We start from the raw sequence: 7252 nt of genomic DNA, 5'->3' as shown, positions 1-7252 counted from the left end.
ATCCGTGGGCACTCTCTAAGAGGCTATTTCTGGGCTAATTGAATTCTCTTAAGCAGAAGGAAGGTCTTTGTCCAAGTTCTGATGTACACACTGTAAGATGGGTTATCTCTCGAGCCCGCAGCGCAGGCACTGGCTTTGGTGGACTGCAGTGCTTTTGGACGCGGGAAGCAGCATGCTGGACCGCAGGCCGAGCTKTCCTCGCCGGCCGGGATCCGGGCACCCCCAGCGCAACCTCGCACACGTTACCCAGAGGCAGCGATGCTCAATTCCCTACTCCCRTTCCCAAAAGGGCGGGCAGCGGGGAGAGCGCACGGGTTCCGCCAGCAGTGCCACCCGCACCCATCCCGAGAGGGCCCGGCGGGGGCTCCGTGCGGAGCGGGATTCCCAGGCCTCCAAGGGGAAGCCGGGGGGCTCCCCAGGGCGCCCCGCGGGGCTGTCGGGGCGGGCCTCAACGGCCGCCAACCGCCCCTCAACGGCCGCCAACCGCCCCTCAACGSCCGCCCCGCCCCGCCCCGCCCCTCCCCGCGCGCTTCCGGGTCCAGCCCCGCCGCGCGCGGCGCATGCGCCTCGGGGACCGCGCCGCGCCTACCCGCTAGCGAGGCGGGACCGCTCGGTGCCCGCGCATGCGCGGAGGCGCCGTCCTGCCGCATGGCTGAGGCCGCCTCCCGCCGTGCACCCCTTTCCCTGCCCGGGCCCGGCCCGTGTCGTTCCTGCCGCCCCGGTGCCGCTGCCGGCCCCGTTCCCGTCCCGGCGGCCCCTGCGCTCCCGCGCCAGGCCCGCGCTGAGCAACCCCGCTCGCCCCGGCGAGGTCAGCGCTCGCGCGACCCGCCGCGTCACGTGCGCAGGGTCACGCTGCCGCCCTGCGCCGCGCAGGCTGCCCACACCGCGCCTGACGGGGAGAGCGCTGCGGGCCGCCGCGCTTCCCTCCTCAGCGTGTCCTTTTCCTCCCCGCGCTCACCACTGTGCGCGGCAGGCGGCTCAGCAACGCGGCGGCTCACGAGTACCGAGCATCCGCCATGCGCCACGGGGCCGTGTGTGCAGGCAGCCGCGCGGGCAGCCGCGCCGGGCCGGCCGCTGCCGGGGTCCTGGCGTGACCTCGTCGGGCGAGGTGCGCGGCGGGGAAGCCGGCGGGGCCTGGCGGGCGCGGGGCGCCGCGCGGGGCGGCGGGTTTATGAGCTGCGAGCGGCAGCGGCGGCAGCGGCACCATGGTGAGCGCGGGGCGGCGGGCGCYGCTGCCGCTCGGGCCCCCCACCTTCCCGCAGGAGCGGAGGGAAGGGAAACGGCAGCAACGGCCCCGGGAAGGGAAACGGCAGCAACGGCCCCAAGCGGCGTGGCGGCCGCCGGCGGCTCCCGAGCTCCCCGAGGGCTTACACGGGGAGGGCTCTGCGTCCCGGCGGTTGTTGGCCCGGTTTGCCTCTCCCCCCGGAGAAAGAGGCACGGTTACCGCATTCACTGCTGCCTGCCGCGCGCGTCTGTCCCACGTACGGATGCATGCACCGGGGGTGCGTATGTGCACACGCCCCGTGGCCGAGACCTCGGCCAGCTGTTAGCCGGAATGCATCTAAAAACTTTATCGAGTGCTCCCCCTGCTACTAGTTCCCTTTCAGGGCCCTGGGGTACATCAGCGTGTGCTGCACCAGTGTGCAAAGCAATGGGCGCTGGGAGAACTGCGGCTTCAGGTGGCTGTACGCAGAGTGCTGCGCTCGGCTGGCGGTGAATGRGCTTCTGCACAGCAGCCGGGAAAGGAGGGGGACGGCGCGACTGGTGGGATTGCTCTTAGGGAATGGCGGGTTGCACAGCTGGAGTTTAAGTAGCTTGAGCATGTTAGGAACTCAGCGCCTTTGCTTTAAAGAGAGATAACGCGGACTCTGTGTTTAGATCCTAATTGTAATTTACTGTTAACATCCACTTTTAGTATACTTAATGTACAGAGAAAAAGGTGCATGGGACACCAATTGTAGTAGAGATATACGTGTGCTGGTATAAAAACATGTTTTCTGCATGCKCTTAGTGCATGCATTTCCTTCCTGTGTGGATATAGATATCAGTAAGGCATTTTAAGCTGTGATGGCACTAATGTTTAAGTGGTGCAAGTGTTGTCTAGAGGCTATAATCCAAAGTGTAGAACAGGGGTCTTATCACCTCATGCTGCATTTGAAACTCTTTTCGCTTGTTGGTCCAATGTAGATCTTAAAAACAACAATTCCAAGCACTTGTTTCTGTTGCCTGGTGGGCATGGAAAAACAGAATCTGTGTTCTTTACTAGCTGCTGGAAGAATGGACAAATAATCCTTGCACATGTTTCTGTGGCTTATGAGCAAAAATCTCATTTTGATGTTCTGCTCTTGCTCTGTTCAGAGCAAGTATTCTCCAGCTCCAAAGCACAAGYAGAGTGAAATGTTCATTGGTTTTCACAGAATTAGAAAGCTTGTAAATTAAATCATCAACACTGGCTACAGTCTTCCAAGTTCTGACCACCTGATATCATCTATGTATGTCCATTAGGCTAGCACCTCTAAATTGTGCACAAACACCTCAATAACTGTGGCCGTCGTGTTCAGACTGTTCAGCAGAGGTATTSAACACTATGGGCTTATTTATATTTGTAGTGGTTCTTGTGATGGCAAAACTTCTTATTTAAGAAGTAAATGTTCTGGAGAGCAATCTTCCATATTTCTTGTCTATATGTTATTTGGGGAAATACAGTAAACTGGATTTTTAAAATCTTGTAATAATAGTAATATAATCCAACGTTCTTTTTCATTTTTAGTAGATCAGATTCTCCAGAATAATTCTGTTTGTAATTTAATAAAGCATTGAATATGTTTTGGCATTACCTATAACAGACATTTTCTGTTGGTTACTTCAGGGGTAGTGAGAGTTGTATGATTTTTAAAGATGCCTGTGTTCCGGTCAGGAGATTTCTACAGCAGTAACTTGATTGCCTGGTGGTCAYTAGCAGAGAGCCCTAAAGTCTTTATGTTTAGGGAGCTCCCRTGGAAAAAGAAACAAGACTGCTTCTGTTGAAGTACAGTTGTCTGGTTGTAATATAATTGTGTTTTTAAACAAGACACCTTATTTCAAAGGGAATTATACTGCTGTTGACTGCTTCCATCCAGCAGTTTGTGACCCTCCTCCCCTGAACACGTGGAGCAGCACTGTGTGGTTCAGAGGGAGATGRTGACCTTCAGGCGGGAGGACACATGAAGGTGAGGAGTGCAGTGGAAGTCCTGAATTCCTTGTGGTGCTCTTGATGCCACTTTTTTTCCCTGCATTTTTAACATTTACACGCAGTAAAAATTACATTTAGGAAGACTTGTGCATAAAGAAATGGAGAGGGGAAAGAAAACAATTTGAAAAGGCTACTTGATGCAGGTGTCTTTCCCAAACTGACTTTATGAATGCTTGATGCTTACAGACCATGAGATCATAATTGCCTCAGGGTCTTTAAATATCAGACTGTCAGCTGTCAGATATCATTCTGACTGTATTTTGTGCAATTAGTCTTTTTATCACAGGGAGCATTCATTTAAATCTTTGTGTAGTCTCTTTTCTTTGGCCATCCTAAATAGTATTTTAGACTGTGTAGTAAAGCACTTTGCATTACGTTTGCATTTCAGCAAGCACTGTCCTGTTTTTCCAAGATGCAGCTTAAGCATGCTCAAATACATACGGAGAAAAGGTTTTTTGCCCATGGAAAGGTTTGGTCACTTGTCATTGATTAAATGGCATTTCAGATATGTTGTATCCATTTAGTTTCTAGACTTGCAAATACCATTGCACTTTGGGGATTGTGGAAGATAAGGGTATTTGTTATATTCTCCTAGAGATCTTGCTGGTTGTTACCAGTGTAAAAGCTTTTTCAATTCCTAATTGAAGATTCACAACCTTATAGTGTGTGTATGTACATATGTATATACACACACACRCATATACACTATATATAGTGTTTGTGTGCTACCATTGAAAGAGATGTATGCACCCTGAATTGACATCTATAGAATGTCTTGCATAATAATCTCTTGCTCTTGATTAAAAAAAAAAAGAAAAAAAAAAGTCATTGTTTTTGAAGACTTGCCACTCTAAAAAGTCTAAAAAGTAAGTGTTTGGCATTGCACCTCTGAAGGCAAAAATGTAAAGTAGTTCTGCTAGGTGCTTTTTCAGGCATGCACTTATATTGCTCCTGTCCCAAACTGCAGTATTTCTGGTGCAKGCAGGCATCTGGTGCATCTGTTCAGAGCAAGGCTGTGGTCTTGCAGTGGCGGACATGGCTATTATTAGAGTGCAAGTTGCTACAAGTCCTGTCTAAAAACTAGGTGTTGATTTATTTGTAAGATCTAGGTGTGTGATAAAGTGAGCGTCTGGAGGACAAAGAAAAAAAAAAAAGACCCATTATTATGAGAGTGCAATCTTGGACAAAGTCAAAATGAGAAAACTAAAGGGGTGTCTTGGCATAAAACTGTTAGTCTTGGTTATCTCTGCTCTGCATATTCTTTAAATCAATTTGTGCTGTGAAGAAAAACGTCCTTTAGGAAGTGGACTTTTAAGAACTTGTTTGTTTTGTCATTATTACACTAAGGTAGCTGTAGGTTTATTAAAAGTACAGATTACTTGTGGATAAGTAGTATTGTAACTTTATCTTAATTACCTATGATTACGTTTTCTTCTCCTAATTATCAGCAACAAGTCTCCAGATATGTAGTGTAAAACGTATTGACTGCAGAAGCCAAGGTCTAGGTCATACTTTCTCCAGTTGCTTTTTTTTGACCTCTCATTTTTTTCCAATGTTATACAAAGTCATACTATTTTCCCCTTTAATGTGGCTGATCTTGTGTCAGAGACCTCACATTTTTCTCTATTAAAATCTGTTTAAAATCTGTCTTACAAAAGGTGTGTGCTTACGTTGCTCAAGCAGAAGTGATAGTGCCTTGCTTATTAAGAAAGTTGGAGAATTGAGCACAGGGCTCCAAACTGTAAGGTTTTGACCAAAGACTCTTCTCTGTATCAGAACTATACCAAGAAGAAGCCTTTTAGATGCTGTAGTCCCTGTTTGAATGTACTGTTCTGGGTGTATCTGTGATGATGAGGTTGCTTGCCGGCCTCTGTTTTGCAGAGAAACTGGCCTCTCTTAGTTGTCTTTTCTTTGGGCTGAGTGCTTCTCACCCTTATGGAGACTGTCAGAAATGTCACTTGCTGACCAGCAAGAAACTGACTTCTCTCTCCAGTGTCATGAATTTGGAATTCAAATTCCAAGCTGTGATGCTGAAGCATGATAGGGATATGTATGTACAAAGAATCAGTGCTGAATTTCCTTTTATGGAATGAATCCAAATTCTGTCACTTTCTCCAAACTGTTTTGCAACTCTGGGCAGTTTATTCAGCCCATGCAACAATTCCTTATTTCTAAGAGATGGATAGGTAGAGCTCATTTTGAGTACACTTTCCTTTAGCTAAATAATTGTTTTGGCTAGTCTGCTGCACATCTCCAAGAAAACAAGAATCCCCACTGTGAAGTACTTACTGTAATAATTCAAGCATAACCCTCTGTGAGGATGAGGACTCTTAAAAAGAGACGTGACCACCCAATCAAGTGAGGCAAAGTTATTTTTGCCAATAGACTGCAGAGGGAAGCTTTGAGTGAGGAATGGAGAAGCAAGGGGAAGCAAGGGAACATTTTCACAGTYAAGTGAAAGTGTTGTACTGGGTTGGTAAGCAAAGGGTACAGGATGAAACCGTACAGTTCTTTCTGTACATTGAAATAAACTTCCTATTAAAAAAAATAAGTATCTTTCAAACTTATACTGCAAGTACCTCTCCAAGAGAGCAGATATCCCTTCCTACTTCTGAGCCCTGACAGTATTGCATGCCGTGCTGCTGGTAAGGTTTTATTGGGTGGTGAATCTTTCTCATGTGGGGAATGAGGTGTAAAAGTTTAGGAAAATGTCTCTCAAATACATCAGCTAATATATGTTTTATTTGCCATTGGTACTTTGTGTACTGCTTACATAATGGGAGTATGTTTTCCTCTCGACCTCCTGTGGCCTGCTGTATTAATACAAACCTAGCAGAGCGCAATTCTGATCTTGTGCAGCTACAGAGGGAAATGTTTTGTCTTCAAGGCGCTGTTAGATTACTAGCCAAGTAATTCCTGGAATCTAGGAATGAATGTACATATAAACATTCATAGGCCACCAAAATGTGTTTTTTTTAATGTGCTCCTTGAAAATGTGTATACTGCTTTTCACGGGAGGATATTCTTAAAAACACACCACTTGAAAAAGAAGAGAAAATAATTAATTTGGTGTATCTTTGGTGCCTTTTGCATATGCTGCTGAATTTCACATGCTCTGCGTTCAATATCTTTCTTGATTGTGATGTTTTAAGTACAAAAGTGTTTTCTGTAAATAGAAGAAGGTACGAGGCCTCTTGCTGTGTTTTAAATGTAGCATGAATTGATGGCTTTGCTATGTGCAGGACAGAGTTAATATGGTGCAATATTTCACTCTTTACTTGTTAGCTTTAGACCATTAGAGATTCCACTTCAATAATAATAATAAAAGAAGCCTACTACTAGAGTGCACATGCTTTCCATACTTTTTAGGCAAGGAAAAAGAAAATTTGTACGTGAAAAGAAGTTGCTAGCAATTGAATTTCTGTTAYACTAATCTATTCTTTTCTTAATGAATCTAAGGGATCAGAGCTGGGACTGCTGAAGTTCCAGGCCTTGACGGGGTAATAACCAGACATTATAACTGAGCTATATTAATTCCTCTGCCCCTTCTTCTCCCTTCCTCAAGTTCACTCAGGAGAAAATGCTGTGTACTAACAGAAAGTAGTAATGTTAAGACACAGATGTTGTAAATTGTGAATTCTACTAGGTCTGCGGGTCTGCGCAGYATCATTTCAGAATCAGAGAGGCCACAAAATGCAAGATTGTAATCAGTGAAGTAATTTTAAGGCTTAATGTCTTGTGAAATGTCACATCACCATGTGGCTTTACCATCTGTTAAACAGCGAAACTCTTGTGATTTGTTAGATAGTACCTAAGTTCCTAGCTGTGTGATCTGGCAGTGCCTTTTTCGGATAAGACATGTAAGTGATTATAACAAGTTCTAAGAAATTTCTTGAAAATCAATACAATATTTTTTTCCTTCAGTTCTAAAACAAATAAATGTTATCCCTACTATATGAAAGTATCATAAAATATGTAAGAAAAGGTATTTCAGCACTTTTTTCTTTAAAATAGATATTG

This window comes from Nothoprocta perdicaria, unplaced genomic scaffold (assembly GCF_003342845.1).
Source record: "Nothoprocta perdicaria isolate Ctin4 unplaced genomic scaffold, notPer1 scaffold_194, whole genome shotgun sequence".
Taxonomy (NCBI): Eukaryota; Metazoa; Chordata; class Aves; order Tinamiformes; family Tinamidae; genus Nothoprocta; species Nothoprocta perdicaria.
This window is presented reverse-complemented; position numbering follows the sequence as displayed.